The sequence below is a fragment of the Lemur catta genome, chromosome 14 (genome assembly GCF_020740605.2).
Source record: "Lemur catta isolate mLemCat1 chromosome 14, mLemCat1.pri, whole genome shotgun sequence".
In the NCBI taxonomy this organism is placed as follows: Eukaryota; Metazoa; Chordata; class Mammalia; order Primates; family Lemuridae; genus Lemur; species Lemur catta.
In genome coordinates, this window is record NC_059141.1 from 40295129 (window position 1) to 40319756 (window position 24628).

The 24628-nt window shown below is 39.4% G+C and overlaps 1 long non-coding RNA gene across 1 annotated transcript in view; it reads left to right on the plus strand.

Moving 5' to 3' along the window:
* The window catches only part of LOC123650209, a 77044-nt gene that overhangs the window by 4513 nt on the left and 47903 nt on the right, over positions 1 to 24628 (plus strand). The window lies entirely within an intron of this gene.

Below are 24628 nucleotides of genomic sequence, written 5' to 3' on the forward strand. Positions count from 1 at the left end.
TGGTAGAATTAAACATGGTTTCCTTTTTTTAATGTTATTTTTTTCCTTGTAATAAAATGGAAAATCTAAAAATTTATATCCTAGGTCACGTGGTTTCTAGGAAATGACTACACAAACTACACTGATATTATGAAATTGGCAAAAGCCTTAACTAAACACTAGAAATGCAATACCAAATGCCTGTTGATTACACAAAATATTCCATTGTTTAACTTCATTTATTGCACAACTGCAAAGGTTTGCGATCCAGCTTTTGTGACCCTCACAGTGTATATCCACTATTTTCAAAAGCTGTTCAGAAATGTTTGAAATTATATTTAGTACTGTTCAAAGTGTATCCAACAACACTGTGAGGAAGATGAGAGAGCCAGGTCATGCAAACTAGTAAGGGACACTGCATCCAGGAGTATGATATTCACCCCTTACTGGCCAACTCAAGGGAGAGAAGCTGATCTGAGGAACCCTGGCCATATCACTGCTGGGGCTGCCCTGGTGAGACAGGGCCTAAGACAGAAAGGTCGAAACTCTGGGAAACGGGCAGAGGAATACTGAGTAAGTAGGAAGGAAACAAGCCAGGAAATAAACCAGCAAGTCTGAGACCAAAGTCGTATTAGTGGTGCCTCTTGTTTGTAAGGGACAAAAAACACAATTTGGAATATATTAAGCATAAAGAAACTGTATTGTCTAATCTAACTAGGAGGTGTCTAACTTCTAGGAACTCAAATTATGTCTTCAAGATTTTCTTTCTCTCTGTTTGTCTTCATCCATCTTTCATATCTGTTTCTTTGCGTGTCTTGGTCCACATCTCTATTTTAATTGGCCTTCCTCCAGGGGGCAGGCTTTGCTATGGACTGCCCCAGGTTTTTGTCCTCCATCTTAGAGACCCCTAAGAACGAGCACTGCTCTTTCTCAGTGTCAGTATTTAAAATGTCAGAGGAGAACTCTGGTTAGATTTGAGACATGTCTTAGGTGTGTCACTTTTTGACAAGGGGCATGAAATACCATGGCTGGCCACATGTGGGTCACAAGCCCATTCCGTTTGCCCTGGAGATGAGATGTTATCCTTGTTAGCCCTAGTACAACCACCTGAAATGGGGAACGGGCAGTTTCCCAAAGGAAGAAGGGTACTCTTATTAGCAAAAGGGGAAAGGGATACACATGACAGTATCTAGGCTGCAGAAAGCTAAAGCAAATAAGCCACATAAAGAAGGAAAAAGAATATTCTAAGATGGAATATGTGTAGGTAGAATAGAGTGGATCCAGGCAAGCACTTGGCAATCCTCTGTTACAACATTTGGACGCTTCTAAATATCAATTGTCTTTCCCTTGGGAAACCTGGAGAAAGGCTTTCAAGTGGAAAGTTCCAGTGGGAAGGCCCATCTCTATCTGAACAATATTTTTTTATTTTTTAAGACCGGGTCTTGCTCTTTTGCCCAGGCTAAAGTGCAGTGGTGGGATCATAGCTCACTGCAGTCTCTAGTTCCTAGGCTCAAATGATCCTCCTGTCTCAGCCTCCTGAGTAGCTGGGACTACAGGCACATGCTACCATGCTTAGCTAATTTTTGTTTTTTGGGAAGACCAGGCCCCACTATGTTGCCTAGGCTTGTCTTGAACTCTTGGCCTCAGCCTCCCAGAGTGCTGGGATTACAGGCATGAGCCACCGTACCTATTTGAAAATCTTATCCTGGATTTTTGTCTCCTCTAGATTGGGATTTGTATAATCTCTATACACTCATGTTTAAAAATAATTTTTGGAAAGCACAACCTATAGAGCTCAATTTGGCAGTAATGATAAACATTTTAATAGGCTTATTCATCCATGAAACAATTCCACTTCTGAGAATTTACCTAACCGAAATGCTGGGTACCAATATGCGAAGACATGCACGAGTATGTTTGTTGCTTCGTTGTTGTAAGATTGAAAAATTAAAGGTACTCTAAGTGTTTACCAGGAGAAAACTGGTTAAATATGGTTCATCTATACAATAAACTACTAGACAGCCTTGAAAAAGAATGAAGTAAACACTATACATTAATGTGAAAAGAGTTTCAATAGAAATTAAATGGACAATAGAAAATAGCAGAGCAGTAGGTATAGTGTGTGATTTTTGTATGTGAAAATTATAGATGTGTGCATGTATGTTTGTGAGTATATATATTATTTGTGAATAATACTTGAAAGTATATGCATAGCTCCATTTAGAGGAGTGGTTATTTGGCAGGAGTGGGAATGGGAGATACTCTTTCTTCATATGTCCCTGTATTTTAATTTTTTAATGATCATGCATTATTATAATTGGATTTTAAAAATTGTGTTCAGTCACACAAATTTCAGAAGTAATGCTCCAACTGCTTAAACATTCCTTGGAAACATTCTTTAAAAAAATCATTTTATGTATAGATACATCCTGATTGGAAATTAAAAAAAAATACACATCTATTAGTCCACATCAACACAGGGATAAAAATCAGCCACAACAATATGTTACAGAAGAATATATCTGGCTTGGGCAGGTTTTTCTCTCAAACTTTTAGTCCTTTCAGTTTCCTTAAGTAGCTGTGTATGACTAGTTCAGATATCTTCCCAAAAGTGGTTATTTTGTCTATTTTATAAGATTTCAAATTCATCATTTCCTCCTATTGAACTAGATTTTTATGGCAAAACCTCCTAATGCTGCCAATACCCGAGTGGCTGTTAATACTCAAGACTGCTGTTTCTTAAAACTCCAGGGGGCTCCTCACCTGTTGTACTACATATGTGAATGGTAGCTACAGTTTTGTATACTTGGTGCCTGTGAGTTGTACTTGCAAGTGAATGTTTCTTACTAAGGATGCTGTGCCTTGATGCTGACTACCAAGGTCAGGGCCACCTTTCTGTCCCTGATAATAATACTTTTATTAAGAATCTCTCATACCATTAGTGAAAAGTTAACCTGAAAATAATAGAGTAATACTGTAAACACTGCTACTAGAAGCAGCTGTCTTTTAATAAAAATAGGACCTTTAATCATGGCCCCCCTATAATCATAGAATTTCAGGCTATAAAACAGTTCAGTGAGCAAGCGGGATATGCTGGGAAAGACAAGCTATTTTTGTTTTCATTTTTTTCCCTTTTATTTTGAATATCTTGATTCTCAAAAACCTTCAGTTTTTTTTTTCTCCCTTCCTGCCCTAGTGGTTCCTATGGCAACAGCAGCCCGCTAGGGTGGGGCGGTAGAGTGTGTCTGGGTCATTTGTAAGTTGAGTGTTTATAAGGTGGGAACTGTCTGTACTGCATTAGTCATTTGTATTTCGACATTTAAGTAGGTCAGTTGTCTCTCCTCTAATGAGGAGGTATTTGTTCTCTTAACATTCTAGCAAACTTGTTTATTTGCTTCCTCATGCAAGTCATACAGATGAATGTTTTGAAGGATTTTGATCCTCAGGAGGTGTATGGAGTGAAAAGAAACTTTGTGGATGGAAAAGAGGAACATACAGGAATAGCAAGAGTAGAAGAGAGCCAGGCAAGAGTTGTCAGTCTGTGTAAGACTGTTAGTAATTCTGAAATGATTCAATAATGTAAAGACGTTATTCATTCAATATCAAATATCATTCAATAATGTATCAAGACAGCATTATCCACCCTCAATCATGTTCTGTATGAAAAAAAAAATTGTCAGCTTTCCTTAATAAAAGTTCTTCCCAGACGGCTGTTAGTGGGCCTTGATATCTTCCTGAGTTGGTATTCCTTGGAGTTAAGACACCAACAAATCACTTTTTGAAAAGGCAAAAGTGTGAGGGTGGAGGTCACAGCTTATCCATTTTTGTGCTTCCTGCACTAGCTCCAGTGCCCAATAAATACTGAGTAAATGACATGGCCAACGTTATCAGCTAAGAATAGTTTCACATTCAATATTTTTAGCAGATTAATCTAGTTAATAATTTAGTCATTCAGTACACATCTTTTAATGATGAAGATAATAAACTTTTATCACATATGTATTATAAATTGGGCAATGAGCTGAGTATTGTACGTGCATTATCAATCATCCCAACAACCCTATGATATAGGTACTACTAGTATTGCCATTCTACAGGTGAGGAAACCTAAACTTAAAGATATTAAATTGATTTCCCCATGCAAATGGCTGATAAATGGCAAAGGCAGAACTTGATGGCATCTCTCTGATGTAAAAAGTATGTGCTTTAAATCCCAATGTTGTTGAGTGTTGGGAGACAATTTTCTGTGGTTATCTTGCATTTATTTTTGGAATTTATTAAAGAAAATGGGATGTTCTATGAAGTTTTCCACAGTTTGGATTTTGTGGATTATATCCCTGAAGTATCATTTAATGCTTCTACCTTTCATCTGTATTTTCTGAAAATTGGTAGTAGTATTTTAGAAGCTTGATCACATTCTATTAATAGTGCAGGTTTTTTTTTAAAGCAAATCTTCATAAAGTGGTATTGTGTTCTTCCATATGCCAGGAGACATTGCATCTGATTGTCCCTCTCTTCTATAATAATAGCAGCCATTTATATTCAATATTTGGCGTAACTAATTTTCTAGAGGTTGCAGAATAGTGATTTTCTACTATATTGATTGTATATGTATGTATAATTAATTATGTGTGTAAACTTCCTATTAGCTAGACTATTTCTACAACGAGAAACTTCCACCTCATCCATTATTTGGTTACCTAGCAGTACAATTTCTTTAGGAAAGGCAGGATGAATGCTTGATTTTTTTTCCCTTATAAATTTTCAGAATAATGAAATGGTTCCCAGTCATCTTCCTTGTTTATCAATTAATTATTTTCATTACGATTATGAACTCAAAGATTTAAATACACTTGATATTTTTAATAATTGCATTTATTTTTGTTGATGACTAAATCATGTCACTTTTGATCTGACATAGCTGCTTCAAATTCATTTCTTGAGTCATTTGACACACCCTGAGTAGTCTGATAAGTAATTTATTGTCTGATATGGCAAGATGTCCCAGACTTTTTTTATTTCAGCCCAGACTTGGAATTGTTTGTTTCTCCAAAGATCCCTGGTTCTTCTAATTGGAAAATGGTAATTGGAGACTCCTGGCTTTTATATTGGTAACTAATTGAAGGGAAAAAAATATCTCCTGCTTGGATTCAGCTTGTGGGTAGTCTGTTGGTGACCTCTGGCCAGACTTATAGTAGTAACAGTAAGAATTAGGAGAAAAGGATGGATGATAAAGATAGATTTGGGCCTGGATATGGCCTGGATATGTGGAAAGGAAAGAACATTTACTGTTTCAAGTGAGAAGATTCTTATTTTGTTTTGAAGCTATCATTGCATGAAATGATGTCTGCTTGATATATTACATATAGTATTTAACGGCAAAAGAGAGGTATGGATGAAGAAATTGAGGCTCAGAGGAGAGGGGTGGGTGGGAGTGGGTGTGGGTGTGAGTGTGTGTGAGTGACTGTGTGTGTCTCACTTCTGGAGAAGTCTTCTTGCTGTCTTCCTTTTCTTTCTTGATCATATGAGTTAGGATATTGGTTTGACCACTTTAAAGAATGAAAGTAACAGAGGCTTAATCGGATTAAAGTTTATTTCCCTCACAACGATAGGCACATGGTCCTGGGTTTGTAGGCTATTTTGTTCCATAAGGACATCTAGAGACCCAGGTTCTTTCTATTTTGTTGTTTCACCATTCCCTGGAGTCTTACCCTCATCCATGTGTTTGAGGTTGGCTTACCAGCACCCATGGAAGGGGGAAACAGAGTGTAGGCCAACTGGCTAGCTTTGAAGTTAAGAATTTTTCAGAAATTGCACCCACTGCTTCTGTTCATACCCTACTGGCAAGCACTTAGTCACATGGTCGTGGCTAGGTGGAAGGAACACTAGGCTATGTATCTCTAGTTGAGCAGGGGAGTTATATTACAAAAATAAGAAAGGGTGAATGGCTATTGGGATATTTAGCAGTCTGTCTTTCACTCTTGATACCTTACCTCTCAAGAAAACATACCTAGTATTCTCTCTATTTAAGGGAGAAAAGGAGACTTTGTTGTACAAAAAGAAAGAACCACGTTGAACTTCGCAGGGACAAAGCGTTAATAGTTGCAGGGTGGGTCTGCTTGTGAACATCCCTGGGATGATATGTAGGTCTGAGGAACACACCTGGCATTGGGGAGGTGTAGGGTAAGCCGGAGCGGTGCTGACAGTAAAATTTGGCTGCTTCACAAAGAACTGCCAAGAGCAAGATCTTTGTCTAAGCCCTGGTTTAATTTTAACTCTAAGCCTAAAAACTCATTCTGCCAAAAACATTTTACTTCCTAAGATTATAAACACTTGAAGTCAGTGCAAATATCCTTATTATGAAGGGATGAGTGCATTTTTTACAGAAGACATGTTTCAAAAAGCAAGTTCTTCTATTCCAATGTTTGGGAAGGTAAATAGTTCATTTATTAAAAATAAAGTGCCAATATATCTCACTCTTACCTGAATTTAAGTGAAGTAAGCTAGAATTCCTTTGTTCCTGCCAGGATGTTGATATGTATTTTCAATTGCTTTTCTGTGCTATTGGCATTTTGAGTGTGTATGACTCTTCAAACTTGTTTGTTCTTGCCAGTGAAGCTTGAAGCAAGCAAGCATGGTCTACTGTAGTAATCTTTCACATATGGAGAGAATGAGAAACCTAGAGAACATTTTTATTTCCTGAGAGCTTTATTTCTATATCCCTTATTTTTTGTGTGGATGAATGGTTTTTGTTGCCTCTAAGTCAAAAATAATCAAAGCAAAAAATTTATAAAGGATTTTAATACTGGCCGGGCGCGGTGGCTCACGCCTGTAATCCTAGCCCTCTGGGAGGCCGAGGTGGGTGGATCGCTCGAGGTCAGGAGTTCAAGACCAGCCTGAGCGAGACCCCTCTCTCTACTAAAAATAGAAATAAAAAAATTATCTGGACAACTAAAAATATATAGAGAAAAAATTAGCCAGGCATGGTGGCGCATGCCTGTAGTCCCAGCTACTTGGGTGGCTGAGGCAGTAGGATCACTTAAGCCCAGGAGTTTGAGGTTGCTGCGAGCTAGGCTGACACCATGGCACTCACTCTAGCCCGGGCAACAAAGTGAGACTCTGTCTCAAAAAAAAAAAAAAAAAAAAAAAAGGATTTAAATACTACTGGAAGTGCCTTGGCCTAGAGAGAGGCATGGGGAAGGAACACTGACTGGCCTGAGTTTGATTCTGACTGCTACTTACTAATTGTGTGTACTTAGGTTAGTTACTTGATCTCTTTGAGGCTCATATTCCTTGTCCAAAAGTAGGAAAAATTATTTGTACCCTAATGGGTTGTTATTAGAATTAAATCACAGTGACAATACTTAATAGCTGTGTGGCTTTGGTCAGGTTACATAAGGTTTCTTTCCTTCAATTTCCTCATCTGTAAAATTGTATAATAATGGTGCCTACTATATAAGGGTTTTGTGAAGTAAAGTGATTAAAACAGTGCCTGGTACACAGGAAACTCTATATAAATGTTAGCTGTTGTCTGTTGTTGCTAACCCATGAATATGTAACAGCCAGCAGTGTGTACAGGCCTTGATTGGGACATTGACAACATAGGGAAGGGAGTCAGTCTTCAGCCTGGTTGTTCAGTGCAGGCTGGAATTCTTGTGGGCTCCCGCATTTGCAGGGCACAGTATGAGGGCTGCTCAGAGGCCAGAATTATACTGCCCTTTTAAGGTAACTTCTGGAGATGCATCTGGGAGATTCTAAAGCAACAAAGTTTTGTTGAAAAAGGGAAAAAAAAATCTCAGAATGAAAATATCTTCTTGGGGTGAAACAAATGTGTAAATGGAATAGATCCAAGAAATGGATTCTGGTGAAATCCATTCAGAGGTAAGTTTTATATATCTTAAACTTTTTTTTTTTTTTTTTTTTTTTGAGATAGAGTCTTGCTTTGTTGCCCGGGCTAGAGTGAGTGCCGTGGCATCAGCCTAGCTCACAGCAACCTCACACTCCTGGGCTGAAATGATCCTACTGCCTCAGCCTCCCGAGTAGCTGGGACTACAGGCATGCGCCACTATGCCCGGCTAATTTTTTCTATATATATATTTTAGTTGGCCAGATAATTTCTTTCTATTTTTAGTAGAGACGGGGTCTCGCTCTTGCCCAGGCTGGTCTCGAACTCCTGACCTCAAGCAATCCGCCCGCCTCGGCCTCCCAGAGTGCTAGGATTACAGGCGTGAGCCACCGTGCCCGGCCCTATATATCTTAAACTTTTAAATTATTTTATTTTTTCTAGTTTTATTTATTACACTTCTTAGTCATGTGAGCCCCATCCTCCTCCTCCTCATGTGCATGACTTGTTTTCCTTCGATGAAGAACACTTCCTGGGATGAGGGGCTCAAACATGATGTTAAAGTGATGTGGTTCTACATGTTAACAGGAAAGAGCAGCACATAAAATGTCACAAGGGACTGTTACCAAAGACAAGTAAAATCAAGAGTAACATCAAGAAGATTTTACTCAGTAGGCTGTTCACATATGCTCAAGTCTTCTATATCACCCTCCCCCCACCTGGCATTTTTTTCTACGTTTCACATTCAACATCTTCAGGGACATTTAGTTCAAGAAACAGGGACAGCATTTGATTTTGAAAAACATACATTTTTAGGTCACAAAACTGTGTTGTCATTTCCCTTTTAGCTTTCTTTATTTCTTTCCTTGATCCTAGAAGAAGGCAGGGATTTACAGTCACATTTTATTGGTACTTTTCTCTATCACACAGATGATGAATTATTGAGAAGCCATTTGGTCTATAAAAATGAAATACACAGCCTGTCCCCATCCAGCAGGCTGCTTGGATTGGCTCCAGCTGCTGTGAACTGATAGGGCCCTGCAGTTTGAAAAACAAAGCAAATCCCTTACACATTACAGGCTTGGTCTTTTGTAGGGGTCTAGAGAGAACAATGACCTGATGGCTTAATAGATGCCACTGACAGCCACAGACAGAGTCAGTTCTTTTATTGCCCTGGAAGGATCCTTAAGTCATCTGAGTATTAGAGTTCAGATTTTGTCCGTATATTTTAGCTAGTTCTTGTGGACTCCAATCAGAGATAGTTACAGCTTCCAATAATTGACAAGGTTTTAAAATTCTCATACTTTTCTACAGTCAATAGCAACCCTTGTTTGGGTCACATACTCCTTTAAAAATCTGAAAAATTAAACCCCCTCTTTTTCCATCAACTGTACTTACACACAAACACATAATAGGCTTCGGTATTAATGAACCTCTCGACCACCAAACTACTCAACTCTTTACAGATCCATGAATCTCTTATTAGGTTATATTTTCCCTGTGGTTTTTTTGAAGCATATGTTTGAAAATATTTGTATAATTATTCCTTCTCTTTCAAAAATAGAAGAGTAATTATTTTACTATGACCTTGTTGTTTATGTGAAGGTAAAATCAACTGATTTGTTTTTGTTTTTTGAGACAGGGTCTCGGTCTGTCACCCCGGCTAGAATGCAGTGGCATTATCATAGCTCACAGCAACCTCAAACTCCTGGGCTCAAGTGATCCCCCTGCCTCAGCTTCCCAAGTAGCTGGGACTACAGACGTGCAATGTGACGCCCGGCTAATTTTCTATTTTTAGTAGAGATGGGGTCTTGTTCTTGCTTTTTTAAAAAATAAGATTTAATTTTAAGTTTAGGACACCTGTTTTTCTAAAATTCTTAATATTTTAAAACTCAAATTTAGAATCAGACACAGGTATTTCATATTCTAAAACCTATAACATTTTTAAACTAAAATCCAAGAAATCTATCCTTAGTTTTCCCCAAACTTAAATTTGAATTATGTAAACTAATATGCCTGTAATATAATGGAATGCCACTTATTCAGTCCAGTTAACACATTGACTGCCACACTAGAACAAAAAATTTTTTCCTTGGAGCCACTGTGTTTTATTATGAAAATAGAATAAAAACTTCGAAAACAGAGTGATCCTTTCCAATTTAATGAAAAATTTGTTATTTTGTATTTTCTGTGCGTGAGTTATATGCAACTTGAAAAATAGTTCATGTGGCTCCCAAGGTGAGGAGACATATGAGTTACATAGGCTTCACGAGGGCCCCGGGTTCAAAACTAGTGAGTTAAGTACAACTCAAACAGCAGTTAATGTGTTAATTATCTTCTGGGACTAAATTAAAAGTTTTATGAGAACCATAACTAGTCAGATATTTTTGGTGAACTGTTCACTTGTTAGAGGTGTGAAAGATTCCTTATTTCCCATTATCTCCTCCTTCTCTATGATGACATTGATAGGACCATCAGTATGGTTTCTAGAAGGTATTTTGTCATTGGCAGGCAGTTATAGCTATCTAAATCTTATTACCAAGCAAGTAATACTTAACCCCGCAAGTGTTCCATTTAAGTGCTTTATTCTTTGGCTTAATGTTTTATGTCTAGGTATTGTATACGTGGCTGCCTTCAGCCTCTGAATTCCATCCTGAAGATTGGCATCCGCTTTTTGCTACTGCTTTGTTGATCTGTTACAGGCTGTCACTCACCTCTTTGTCCCTGCTGTGAATGGTGACACCAGGCTAGTGGACGACACTAATGAGGCCTCATCCCTCACTGCATAATCATCATAAATCTAATGGTCACCACACCTTTGGCACAACTGGAATCTCCAAACCAATCACCACAGGCACTGTGCTCTGTGTGATATCAAGTTGATAAAATTCAATAATTTTCTGTGAGCTAAGGATACTTATTTTAATTTTTAAAGGCAGGGTCTTGCTTTGTCACCTAGGCTAGAGTATAGTGGCATGATCATAGCTCACTGCAGCCTTGAACTCCTGGGTTTAAGGGATATTCCTGCCTCAGCCTCCCAAGAAGCTAGGGCTATAGGTGTATACCACCACACTTAGCTAATTATAGAGATGGGATCTCATTGTGTTGCTCTGACTGTTCTTGCACTCCTGGCTTCAAGCCATCTTCTCACCTCTGCCTCCCAGAATGCTGGGATTACAGGCCTGAGCCACTGCACCCAGCCCAGTCTTCTCTGTCGTTGAGCTGACCTAGTGAGCAAGTCCATGGCCTACAACGCTGGGCTTTCCACTTAGGCAGATGGGAGTTTACATTTCAGCTTCAACACCTAATAACTCTGTGTGGGGCTCATACTACCTCTTTTTCTGGGTTATTCTAAATAGTAAAGATAGTATCTGTAAAGCACTGTTAGGTACTCAATAAGTGGTAGCTATTCTTATTATTATCTTCTAGCCATACTCCCTACTTCTGAAATATTAAAGGGAACCAGGTATTTTTTTGATGTGCACAAATGTAAGCTAGCAGAATATTTGGTGCTGGCCTGGGAGAACCATCTTGGTACAAGGGACACAAGACAAGGGCTTTTGCCAATTATTGATGCAGTGCTCATGTTGGACCAGTGCCTTGTTGGAAACACATTACAGACATCTAAGGACCAGATCATCCAAGCTGAAAGTTTCTGTTACTCAGAAACAAGTGAGGTGAGGAGATCATTAGCTACAAGTAGAAGTTCTCACTAGTTTTTTTTAAAAAAAAATCTCCAACCAAATTATACCGTAAGTGTAAATAGATTGCCTATGGTGGTTACAGTTTGGGAGAATACTATTTCTTTAGTTTTTGTTAGTATGGTGGAAAAGCCTAGCACTCTTATCAGGATGCTGCTCTAATTAGTTTTGGGTTGGTTCTTGGTCTTTGAGACCCTACTCTGTTTTAGGGGATTAAAAATCTCTGTACTTTCCACATGAATTGATAAGGAACAAAGCTTTGTATCTAGGCCTTACTTGAATCCACTGTTCACATCATGAAAAGTAAACTGAATATCAGGCCTTGAAAAGATTTTGGGCAATTCTTACCTGAACTTGCATATGAGTAGACTGTCTGAAGATATTTTTACCTGTCCCACATCTGGAAGAGAAAGGGACACAATGGAATCCTGAGGATTTAATTATGACCCAAAACTCTGACTCTGCCCCATTAAAATTCAGTCCACCTGTTTTTTTAAATATAAATGGACTCAGTAACACCATTGTCAAAAATCCAGGTACTTTCTTGAGGACCAGCTGTTTTATTCAGGGTTTGCCTAAATTTGTCATCTTGGAAAAGAGAATGTATAGAGGCTCAGACCGGGATGGAGTACTTGAGTTAACCTTGGCCATGGATCCTGACCAACACTGAGCACAGAGAACTCTAGAACAAGGTTGGTTCCTGCAGACAACTCAGCTGGCTTATTTCTAAAGAACTGAAATGCTAAAGGTTCTTGCTATTGGAACTGTTATAAGCGGTGGTGTTTTTTTCTTTCTTCTTACCCTGCTTTGTAGTTGACACAGAGGCAGTCTTTCTACACTTTAGGGTCCATGAATGATAATTTTCGCACTAATAAGTATCTGCCAGGGTCATTGTGCACGGCTGTGTAGGTCGAGCATGGCATAACTTCAGGGGGTGCTATTCACATAACTACAATGTGTTTGGTGCCCCTGGAGTTGAGCACAACTGTGCATAAAAGCCCCAACGTCTGCTTTAAATGCAGTGACAGAGGTTTGGGATTCCATTTCTTATGGTAATTGTTCTTCATATATTCTTATGGCAAAAAATGGTGGTTCCCATTCTTGAGTTTCTGCAGAACAGGAGCAGTCCAAGGTTCCTTGCTCTAAGAATTCTAGGGATTATACGATATCCCTGTTCTTCACAGCTGATTCCCAAAGACCTTGATTCACCAGCAACAGTTTGGTCCTGGCTCAGGGCCAAGCTGCTGAGATTCTGCCAGGTATCTCACAACCCCTCCTCAGTGAATCAAACCCCTAGGGAACTTAGATGGTTCAGCCCTAAACTACTAGTTGGCTGAGTGGCTTGGGGCTTGAGGCACACTTGGAGACCCCTGATCAGAGCCGGCCCTAGGCAAGGCTGCACTGGAACTGGTGTATTCTTCCCACAACCCTCTACTTCCTATTTCAAATAGGGCTCTTTTGGTTAGAAGAGACAGAAAACCCAACTCTAAGTGGCTTAAGTAAAAATAAAGAGGATTTATTGGCTCACATTACTGAAAAGTATTTGTTGGCTTCAGATGCTCAAATGATGTCATTAGAACCTAGTTTCTCTCTCTTTTCTCTCCTCCTCTGCCTTCTTCATCTCTCAGTTCTACTTTTCTTTGTGTTGGCCTTATTCCCAGGCAAGTCTTCAGCATATGATGGTTTCCAGCATCTCCAGGCTTATATCCTACAGTTTCAGTAATCCCAGAGGAAAGGAGCCCAAAAACTCTTTTAAAAAATCCCACCTCACACCAAAAATATCCTCCAAAAGCCAAAACCAAAGGACTGTATCTCCATGGTCTGGCTTAGGTTATGGGCTCATGACTGAATCAATTGCTATGACTGAGGGACTTGAATCCCATGATTGGCCCAGTTTGTGATAGTTAGAGGATGTCCATCCTGAACCAGGTAGACTCAGATGGAGGGTTAGTCTAAAGAAAAACCAAGATGCTGTCACCAGAAGAAGGAATGTATATCTGAGTGGCAAAAACAACAGTCATCGGATCAGGCTGTTTCATCTACCACAAAGGGCCAGCGGGCTGGGCTCTTCACTGTGTATTTCAGTAATACATGCCCTTTCTGAGATATATTTTCCCATTTTGGGGTAACCCTTACGTTTTATTAAGACTTCTTACGCTGCTTTTATCAAAATATCTAAAGGCCTTGTAAATATCACACCTAAACAAACTTGTTTCTGCTCTTAACTTATGTGACCTTTCCATAACATTTCAGACTGGGGACATCCATCTCCAGTTGTCTCCTCTATTGGCTTTTATGACACTGTGGTCTCCTTGTTCTCTTATTCTACCTCCCTGAATCTCATAGACCCCTCTCAATGGCAGCACACTAGGTTAGACTGCAGATTTTATTAAACCACTACATTTTTTCAGCCTTACCTCCTTGATAGTCTTAGATCCAGCATCTCCATCTCCACAGACCCTTCATTTAGGGCCTTACTGTCTTTCATCTGTGATGTTGCCATCCCTCTAATGCCTCTTTGCTTCCATTTTTGTGTTTCTCAAGTCTCTCCTCCCAGCTGCTTCCAGGTCCTCAGTTCCCTGTTTGAATTACTTCTGTTGTTCCCCACTTGCCTATAGATAGTAGCAATAGTTCCTCCATTAATTGACCATAGAGCTTCTTTTTAGTCTCCTTTCCTCCTTGCTTTCCTCTGGATCCCCCACATCAAACACCTTGTAGATCCCATCATACACTGAGTATTTCAATCCTATAGGTCTTTGCACACTTTGCCTGAGATGCCCTTCTCCCATTCATCTTCCTAGGGATCTCCTTTGGTCTTTCAAAACCCTTTTCAGGCATCATGTCCTTTTGAAAATTTCTCTTAACACCTTTACCATTCCACTCTGAGCAGAACAAATCGCTTTCTAATTTCTATACTAATTTGCACATTCTTTATTGCATATAATGTCCTATATTTTAATTCCTTCTTTCCGTATATGACTTTTTCTTTTACCAGACTTAATGCTTTTGGGTAGGACTTGCATAGAGCCACAGGTTCCACCCCTCAATACTGACACATAAATAGCTATATCACAGTTCCTTTTATCTTCCTAGTCACTGATGGCATATTTTCCATCCAAACCTTAAATAAACTATTAGTATGTAAGCTTCTTGAGGCCACCATTGTGTCTTATTCACTATGTCTGTCACATAGTGGGTACTCAGTGAATAAGCAGATGAATGAATGAATAGGTAAATGAATCCATAGGATTATGCAGAAGCACCTCATCTTTCATATATAGTCTTTCGTCATTCCAGCCACTTTAAGCACTGACATGGTGGGTAGGTGGGTTTCCTGTGATCATTTCATCTCTAAGAGGTAAAGCCTTGGACTAGAATATGGGTTTTTGGATGAAGCAGGCTAAGGCTCATTCTACCACAACACTTGGCCTCAATCACTTAACACTTTTTGGACAGACTGGAGGATTTTGCTTTTAGTACCTTGGCCAGTAATGTGAGGATTTTCAACACTGAATACTTGTAGCCCTTTATGGCTAAACCTTCAGAAAATGAATCTAGGAAGACTGGAGAACAAGTTCTAGAAATCTTATGGGCTAGGAGTACCTTTTTTAATTTTAGAGATGGGTTCTCACTCTGCCACCCAGGCTGGAGTGCAGTGGCACAATCATAGCCTCCTGCAGCCTCCAACTTGTGAACTCAAGTGATCTTCCTGCCTCAGCCTCCTGAGTAGCTGGGACCACAGATACATGCTACCAATGTCCAGCTCTAATTTTTTTTCTTTTCTTTCCTTTTTTTTTTACCCCCAGAGGTGGGGCTCTTGTTTTGTTGCCATGTGGGTCTCAAACTCCAGGCCTCAAGTGATCCTCCCACCTTGGCCTTCCTAGTAGCTGGGATTATAGGCATGAGCCACCATGCCCAGCACGAGAGTACCTTAATACCTTTTCATACTCATGAGTGTTAAAGAAAATACATAGGAGGATGGAGAGAGAAAAATATAGGAAGACAAATGTGAGAGGGAAGAGAGCAACAGAAACAATAGGAAATTTTTTCTTTCTTCTTCTAGCGCCTACCTGCTCTAATCTCCTAAGACCTTTTTGGCCTTGTTCCATGACTTTTAGATTTCATTCCTTTGTTTTAACACAGCCATTGAATCTGTATATTTTATTGCTAGCCTATATAAGTGTTCTGTGAAGGTAGAGAAAGTATATAAACCATAAGCACAAAGGACACTTTCTGTGGGGGGGACCTTGACATTTTTGGGAGGCTGCCCAACATCTAAGCCGCCTTGTGTTTGGCGAGTCTGGTAGAAGGTGAGGGTTCCACTTCAAACTGTGGAAGTTGAAAAAGGCCAGCTCCTTTTGACCTCTGCCCACTAGGCTACAACCCGAGCTCAGCCTGTCAGAACAGCCCGCCCAGAACTTCATGTCTGGCATGAGTGTCACAAAGAAGCAAGGACACATCTGAGTTTACACCACTGCCAGCCGTGGTGGCACTGAGTGTCCCTGACATTTGCAAGGTCTTCCTAACCAGGCTTTTCTTGTGACATGAAATGGGCTCCAAGTTTACCTTCCAGCTTCTCTTGGTTTGCACCTGTTTTCTTCAAGCTCCAGCTTTTATCATGATTCCGTGAGCTGCTTGACATTCTTCTTGTAAACTCCTTTTCTGCTCCAGTTAGCCATGTGGCTTTCTTTTGATTTCAACCAAGAACCAGGACTGGTAATACTTCCTCATCAGGATTAGAAAAGTACAGAGAAAAAACATGCAGACTTATCTTGTCATGCCTCTTTACCCAGGTTCCCCTCACTCTGATTTTGTTCTTATTCTTCTCTTCTTCTTCCTCCTCCTCCTGTAGCCATCAATACCTCTTCAACTGCATTTCAGCTCAAGCTAGTGGATTAATTATGCTAGATGCTTATATCTGAATCCTGAATAATCAGCTTATTCTACATGGGATTGGCAAGTTTGACAAATAGTGGAAATCACTTTGCATAGAATGCAAACACACGTAATATATAATCCTCAGGGAACATATTTCCATGACAACAGGACATTTGGGATTTTAGGCAAATAAGGGGATACAAGTATACTTAAAACCATTTTTTCTTTATAGACAATAAGCACATCTCTGATCTAATACCAACCCACACCACGCATTTTTAAAAGTCAAAATATATTTTAAAAATGAGATATCTTAAGCAATATGCATTTTCTAAAGCAAAAACAAGTTTTGTTTTTCTTCTCTCTTTGGAGGAGAAGGTAAAGGTAGAAATTTTTAGTTCCATCTGACAAGAATAGAAGGCTTTGTATGTGTGTGTGTTTTAATAACTTAATTTCTCCATAAACAATGTGAAACATTTCTGTAGTACAAATAGCTTTCAGAGCAATTATAATGGGACACATTTAAAGATAAAGAATGTTTTTAACTCACCATCCCTGCCCCTCTTATATCCGTTTTGTTTCTATCCTATTATGCTGCATTTCTGCCACAGCACAAGGAACTGTTAAAATGACTCATTTGCTGTGTTCGCACGGTGTTCAACCTGATTCTGTTAGGGTCATGGTAATTTAATTCCTGGTCCAAATTCTCTGTGATTAAAATAATGATAGCTACCAGTTATTGAGCACCAATTATGGGCTAGTTACTGAACAAGGATACATTATCTTAAATCCTCAAGTACTCTTGCAAGAGGTAGGGCATTAGTGTCCATCTGCATATGGAAAGAACATTTGTTCAAGATCAGAGTTAAGATTTGAACCCATGTCTGTCTTACTGAGAAGTCTGTGCCAGTTCCACTTCTCCATACTTCTAATTGCTTAATGTCTTCAGGAAAATTTTATGACAACAGGACAAGTTCCATTTAAGTGGTACTTACATTATATCACTCTGTTATTTTTTAATGGACTTAAAATTCAAAAACAAGGAAAATTTCCAGCACCCGGAAAGCTAGAGAAATCAGGAGGAAATAACTCTTTAGAGTCTAACGTTCCTAATTTTTTCCTATTAGTTACAAAGTAGCAAAGAGATAGAAGCAACAAATCACTGAAGTTAAGAATGCCTATTCCCCTTGGCCAAGTGTCTAATAGTGTAGACACTTGTGAAAAGTAAATAGAATTTGCATGATTTCTGATGAATCAGAGCCACCACACACTGTTGAAAGCAGTACCATTAAAACAACCTGTGTTGTCGAGGTACTTTGAACTTTGCAGAGGATTTGTGTCTGGTCTAAGGGGAATGGTGCCTTTAAGATGCTCCCAGAGTGAACACTGCCACATTTGAAGGTGGGGTAACAGAAACAGTGCCAAGCAACAGGGAAAGCATTTGACAGCAACCCTGAATCTGGTTTCCTGACTCACCTCATCCCAACTGCTTTGTTGCCAAACTCAGCTTTGCCTCTAGGTTATTGCTTTCACAGGGCTTCCAGTGTCCTCCAGAGAACACCCATCACCAGCCCTGACTTTTCGGCCTATGATCACAGATCTTTAGTGTGGCACGGTCTCTCATGTATACCTGCAACTCAGCATGCTTTTGGTTTGAGTCACTGCCCAGCCTGCACCTGGGAGAGGTAGCTCTTTGTTCTAATGTCCTATTTAATTTTTGCAGGAGATTCACTCGTTTATGATTTGGTAAGCTTTGAACTTTACCTCTTCATCATCCAAAATTAAATTCGATAAATCATCCCAGAATCAAAAGCTTTTTAGTTTAATCTTTTGGTGTAATTGTGGGCTTACCTCCTAAAAATAGATTCTGGATAGAAGTTTCTCATGACTCAACTCCTACTCCCCACCCCAGGTAGGCACACGTTTTATGCTTCTGAACAACAACGAAAAAAAACCCACTTCTCTTTTTCCTTAGAGCAGAAGCAGATTTGGAGAAAAAAGAATGAGGTTGGAGACTATTGTGTTAAGAGGGACCTTCCTGCTTTAGAGGAGTCAGTGATTAACTTTGGAGAGGGGTGAGGCTGCATTGTAGAGAAGGGGCAGCCGGTGGGTTTCTTAGGCAGGAGGCTCACTTTGTCTGGGGCTGGGAATGGAGGCCCATTTGCACAGGGACAAGGGTGGGAGAGAGGAGGCTGCTGAAGCTCTGAGGGCCCTGGGAGGGAGTTGGGGCAGGGCGGAAGTGCAGTGTCCTGGAGTAGGTGTCCCCAGGTCTCCGAAGCCTCCTGTGTAGCATACAAGAGCATGAAGGGTTTTGTCAGGAGCCTCCTACCTGCACCACTACTCACAAGTCAAAGAGACCAAAGGCATTTTCCTCTGCTTTACCTCTAAGCATAAGCCTCCTCCACCACCACCACACATAATAAGAAGCAGGTAACATTTAAGGAGCACTTACTCGTAAGTGCCAGATACTTTTTGAAGTGCTTTACATGGATGATCTCATTTCTACCATCTGTAGTTGGTAAAACTATCACCCCCATTTGCCAGATAAAGAAACATAATGGTTATATAAATTGCCCTAGGTCATGTAACTACTACAGAATGATGTAAACTACATACAGGCATGTATGCACGTGATACTCTGTCTTCCTTGTGCTTCATACCTAAACTCTGGGCCTATTTTGAATACTAGTCTTGCATCCAGCTAAGTAGTCACACATGCAATCTGGAAGGCTGTGGACAGTAGGCTTTACATTGAGCTTAAGTGCTTGTTGTGATCTATGTGGAGTTGTCCCCCATCCCCTCTTCCCCAGAAGAACAAAAATAGTGATACCTTCTTTACTCTGTTCAGCTCCCATTTGTTTGGCCCCTCACTTACAGTAGGTTCTCCTTTTCAACTCCTGGGGCTGCTCATGCCATTGTCCCTCTCACTGTTGCTGAAGAACCTCTGCCCTCCATGGACTCCCTCTTCATCTCTCTCCCTCCAAGCTCTTCCATCTCTGCTACGCACCCACTCCCATTTCTTTAGGACCTAGCATATATTAAAAATTCAGATTTTTTGTACTGTTAAAAGTAATCAGCTTTGCAATGTTATGATAAAAGGGTATTTGTCCCTGTCTTTGCTTGGGGCCACATTACAAAAACTTCTCTTTAGTACTCGGGGTTTAGCAGGGTGCAGACCAAGAAAGAGGCATTGAACAACACTCCACCCCTCAACACACACTTTAGAATCATACAAGTGACTGAGAGGGAAGTTATAAAAGTGAAATATAATGGTCCATTGGTATCTCTTGGGGATTGCTTCCAGGACCCCATGTGGATACCAAAATCCACAGGTGCTCAAGTCCCTTATATAAAATGGCTTAGCACTCACGTATAACCTATGCACATCCTCCCACGTACAGGCATACCTCAGAGATATTTCAGGCTCTGTTCCAGACCATTGCAATAAGGCAAATACCACAATAAAGCGATATTTTTTGGTTTCCCAGTTCATATAAAATTTATGTTTACACTATAGTCTATTAAATGTGTAATAACATTGTCTAAAAATGTGTATACCTTACCTAAAAAATACTCCTGCTAAAAAATGCTAATGATCATCTAAGCCTTCAGCAAGTCATAATCATTTTGCTGGTGGAGGGTCCTTTTTCTGTGTTAATGGCTGCTGACTGATCAAGGTGGTAGTTGCTGAAGGTTTGGGTGGTAATTTCTTAAAATAAGACGACACAATGAAGCTTGCCTCAATTGACTCTTCCTTTCATGATAAGACTTCTCTATAGCATGTGATGCTGTTTAACAGCATGTTACCCACAGTAGAACTTTCAAAATTGCAGTTAGTCCTCTCAAACCCTGCCACTGCTTTATTAACTAAGTCAATATAATATTCTAAATCCTTAGTTGTCATTTCAACAGTGTTCACAGCATCTTCTCCAAGAGTATGTTCCATCCTAAGAAACTTCTTTCTTTGCTCATCCATAAGAAGCAACACCTCATCCTTTCAAGTTTTATCATGACATTACAGCAATTCAGTCAAGCATCTTTAGGCTCCACTTCTAACTCTAGTTCTCTTGCTTTTTCCACCACATCTGTAGTGACTTCCTCCACTGAAGTCTTGAACCCTCAAAGTCATCCATAAGGGGCTGGGCATGGTGGCTCATGCCTGAAATCCTAGCACTCTGGGAGTCCGAGGTTGGTGGATTGTTTGAGCTCAGGAGTTTGAGACTAGCCTGAGCAAGAGCGAGACTCCGTCTCTACTAAAAAAATAGAAAGAAATTATATGGATAGCTAAAAATATATATAGAAAAATTATCCAGGCATGGTAGCGCATGCCTGTAGTCCCAGCTACTTGGGAGGCTGAGGCAGGAGAATTGCTTGAGCCCAGGAGTTTGAGGTTGCTGTGAGCTAGCCTGATGCCACGGCACTCTAGCCTGGGCAACAGAGTGAGACTCTGCCTCCAAAAAAAAAAAAAAAAAAACAGTCATCCATAAGGGTTGGAATCAACTTCTTCCCAACTCCTGTTAATGTTGATATATTGACTTCCTCCCATGAATCACAAATGTTCTTACTGGCATCTAGATTGGTGGATTCTTTCCAGAAGGTTTTCAATTACTTTGCCTAGATCCATCAGAGGAATCACTATGTATGGCAGCTTTGGCCTTACAAAATGTATTTCTTAATTAGTAAGACTTGAAAGTCCGAGTTATTTTTTGATCCATGGGCTGTGCAATGGTTGTTGCCTTAGGCATGAAAACAACATACGTCTCCTTGTACATCTCCATCAGAGCTCATGGGTGACCAGGCGCATTGTCAATGAGTAGTAATATTTTGAAGGGAATCTTTTCTTCTGAGCAGTTCTTAATAATAGGCTTAAAATATTCAGTAAACCATTCTGTAAACAGATATGCTGTTATCCATGCTTTGTTGTTCCCCTTATAGAGCATGGGCAGAGTAGATTTAGTATTATTTCTAAGGGTCCTAAGATTTTTAGAAGGATGAATGAACAGTGGTTTCAACTTGAAGTCACCAGCTGTATTGGCCCCTAACAAGAGAGTTGGCCCGTCCTTAGAAACTTTAAAGCCAGGCATTGACTTTTCCTCTCTAGCTGTGAAAGTCCTAGATGGTATCTTCTCCCAATGTAAGGCTCTTCTGTCTACATGGGAAATCTATTGTTTAGTGTAGGCACCTTCACCAGTTATCTTAGATCTTCTGAATAACTTGCTGCAGCTTCTAAATCAGTGCTTGCTCTGTTTCACCTTGCATTTTTATATTATAGAGACAGGTTCTTTCCTTAAACCTCATGAACCAACCTCTGCTAGCTTCCAACTTTTCTTGTGCAGCTTACTCACCCTCTCCAAGCCTTTACAGAATTGAAGAGAGTTAGGGGCTAGCTCTGGATTAGGTTTTGGCTTAAGGGAATATTGTGCTGGTTTTATTTTTCTATCCATATCACTAAAACTTTCTCTGTATCAGCAATAAGGCTGTTTCACTTTCTTATCATCCATGTGTTTACTGGAGTACTACTTTAATTTCCTTCAAGAACTTTTCCTTTGGACTCACAACTTGGCCACCTGTTTGATGCAAGAGACCACCTGTTTCAGGCTCTCTTGGCTTTCACCCTGCCTTCTTCATTAAGCTTAATCATTTCTAGTTTTTGATTTAAAGTGAGAGTTGTGTGACTCTTCCTTTCACTTGAATACTCAGAGGCCATTGTAAAGTTATTAATGGGCCTAATTTCAATACTGCTGTGTCTCAGGGAATAGAGAGGCCAAGGGGAGGAGGGAGAGAGACTGCCGGTTGGTGGAGCAGTCAGACACACGCAATGTTTATCGGTTAAGTTTGCCGTCTTACATGGGCACAGTTTGTGGTACCCCAAAACGGTCACAGCAGTAACATCAAAGATAACTGATCACAGATCACTATAATGGACACACTAATACTCAAAAGTTTAAAATATTTTGAGAATTACCAAAATGTGACACAGAGACACAAAGTGAGCACACGCTGTTGGAAAAATGGTGCTGATAGACTTGCTTAAGGCAAGGTAGCCACAAACCTTCTGTTTGTTGAAAAAACAACAAAAAACCCCAAAATGCAATATCTATGAAGCATAATAGTATGAGGTTTGCTTGTGCTTTAAATTATCCTGATTACTTATACCTAATAAAATGTATATGCTATGTAAATAGTTCTTTATTGTTTAGGGAATAAGAAAAATCAGTACATGCTCTGTACAGATGCAGCCATTCATTTTTTTTCCGAATATTTTTTGATCAGTGGTTGGTTGAATATACAGAAGCGAAATGCTTGGATGCAGAGGGCCTAGTCATTATGTTAATAGGATTTTAGGTGGTGTTTTTCTGTTTTTTTCAAAATATCCTTGATATTGAAATATCCTTGATATTGTTCTATGTCATCAATAAAGTGCTAAATGATACTCAATCTATAAATGTTTATTTGATTCATACTAACCAGCTTTAATATGTTCTATTTTGTCCATTTCTTCTTTTCGAGTCTCTTTCCCAAGACTTTTCCAAATGTCTAAGCAAATAGTAAACAATGTTGATTACATTAAGCATCAATGATTTCAAATGCAGTAAAGATGAATTGGGGATTTAAAAAAATACATATTTCCATTTAAAGTCCTTCTATTCAGTATGAAGACAGTAACCAATAAAGATTAATTCTCTCTGCTTTTACTGAAACAATATTAAAATATTTCCTGTATTTATAAACTAGAGACTAGAAGACTCAAGTGTGGAGGAAGAGGACAAGGAGAGAAGCCAGGACTACCTGAGTGCCAGACCCCAAGCCCTGGCCAAACACATCTTCTTGTTAACAGAAAATCACTAAAACAGCCAAAACTGCCTAGTGTGAATAGGTTTATACCTTTTCTCATCTTGTAAAGTACAGCTGTAAACGTAGGGTGTGCCAGGCTCTTTACCTGGAGATTCTGTCTTAATGGGCTTGTTAGTGTAGGCCCAAGCAATTAGATTTTTAAGAGTTAACTCCAGGTAATTCTTATTGTCAGGGAACTTTGGGAAATACTAACATGAAATAGCTACTATTTATTTAGAAGTGTTTTGTTCTAGGTATATTAAACATTTTACAAGAATTATTCCATTTAAGCCTTACAATGATTCCTGTTGCTTTAATATTATAGATTATTTTTGATTCACAATTGACATGACAGTCTCAAGTCTTTCTTCTTGCACAAAAGCATGTATATTGTTACTGTAGTAGAAGTTAGGGCCATTATTTATAAGGTAGGAAAGGCCTTTATAGTGCTGGTATTTTAACCCCAATTTATGCCCAGCCTACTCTTCTTTACCCTTCCCTGACTTTTCTCAGAATGACCTTCAGATTAGTTGTCTCTAAATAGTTTCTGGTTCCTAGAAACTCTAATATATTCCATAGCACAAGCTGTGTCCAAAGTAATGGGAAAAAAATCTCCCACTTAAGTACACAGAAAGGTTTTAAGAATTACTAGAAAATGGAAAATTGGCCTTTGTTTTCCTGAACTTTTGTATGTATGGAGGGAAAATAATCATTTTAAAGAAAACTTGTGATTTTTTGGATATGCATCTGGTTATGTATGACATGAGTCTATACTAATAGTAGTACTGGATCTGCCTAGCTCTGCCACTGTTTGCCATGTGACTTCTGACACCCCTTTGATTCCTGCCCTGTTTACCTCCTAGGATGGAGAAATCAAGATAATGGCTGAGAGAGGGCAGTGAGAAGAAAGAGGAGGGTATATTATTACTGTTTCTAGAATGCTCTTTGATCATTTACAATTGACCCTGTGTATCTGTGGGTTCCACATCCATGAATTCAATCAACTGCAAGTAAGCAATATTTGGAAAAAAACCTGAATGGTTGTGTCTGTACTGAGCATTTACAGACTTTTTTTCTTGTCATTATTCCCTAAATAATACAGTGTAACAACTATTTCCACAGCATTTACATTATATTAGGTATTATAAGTAATCTAGAGATTTGAAGTGTATAGGAGGATGTGCATAGGTTATATGCAAATACTACACCATTTTACAGCAGGGACTTGAGCATCTGTGGATTTTGGTATCTGTAGGGGGTCCTGGAACAAATCCCCTATGGATACCAAGGGATGACTGTACTAATGAATTTTATAACAAAGGACATTATGTTCAAAGAATTTGTTGAGCATAGAGCAGGATAGTAATCAAACAGCTCAAATAGAAGGGAGTGA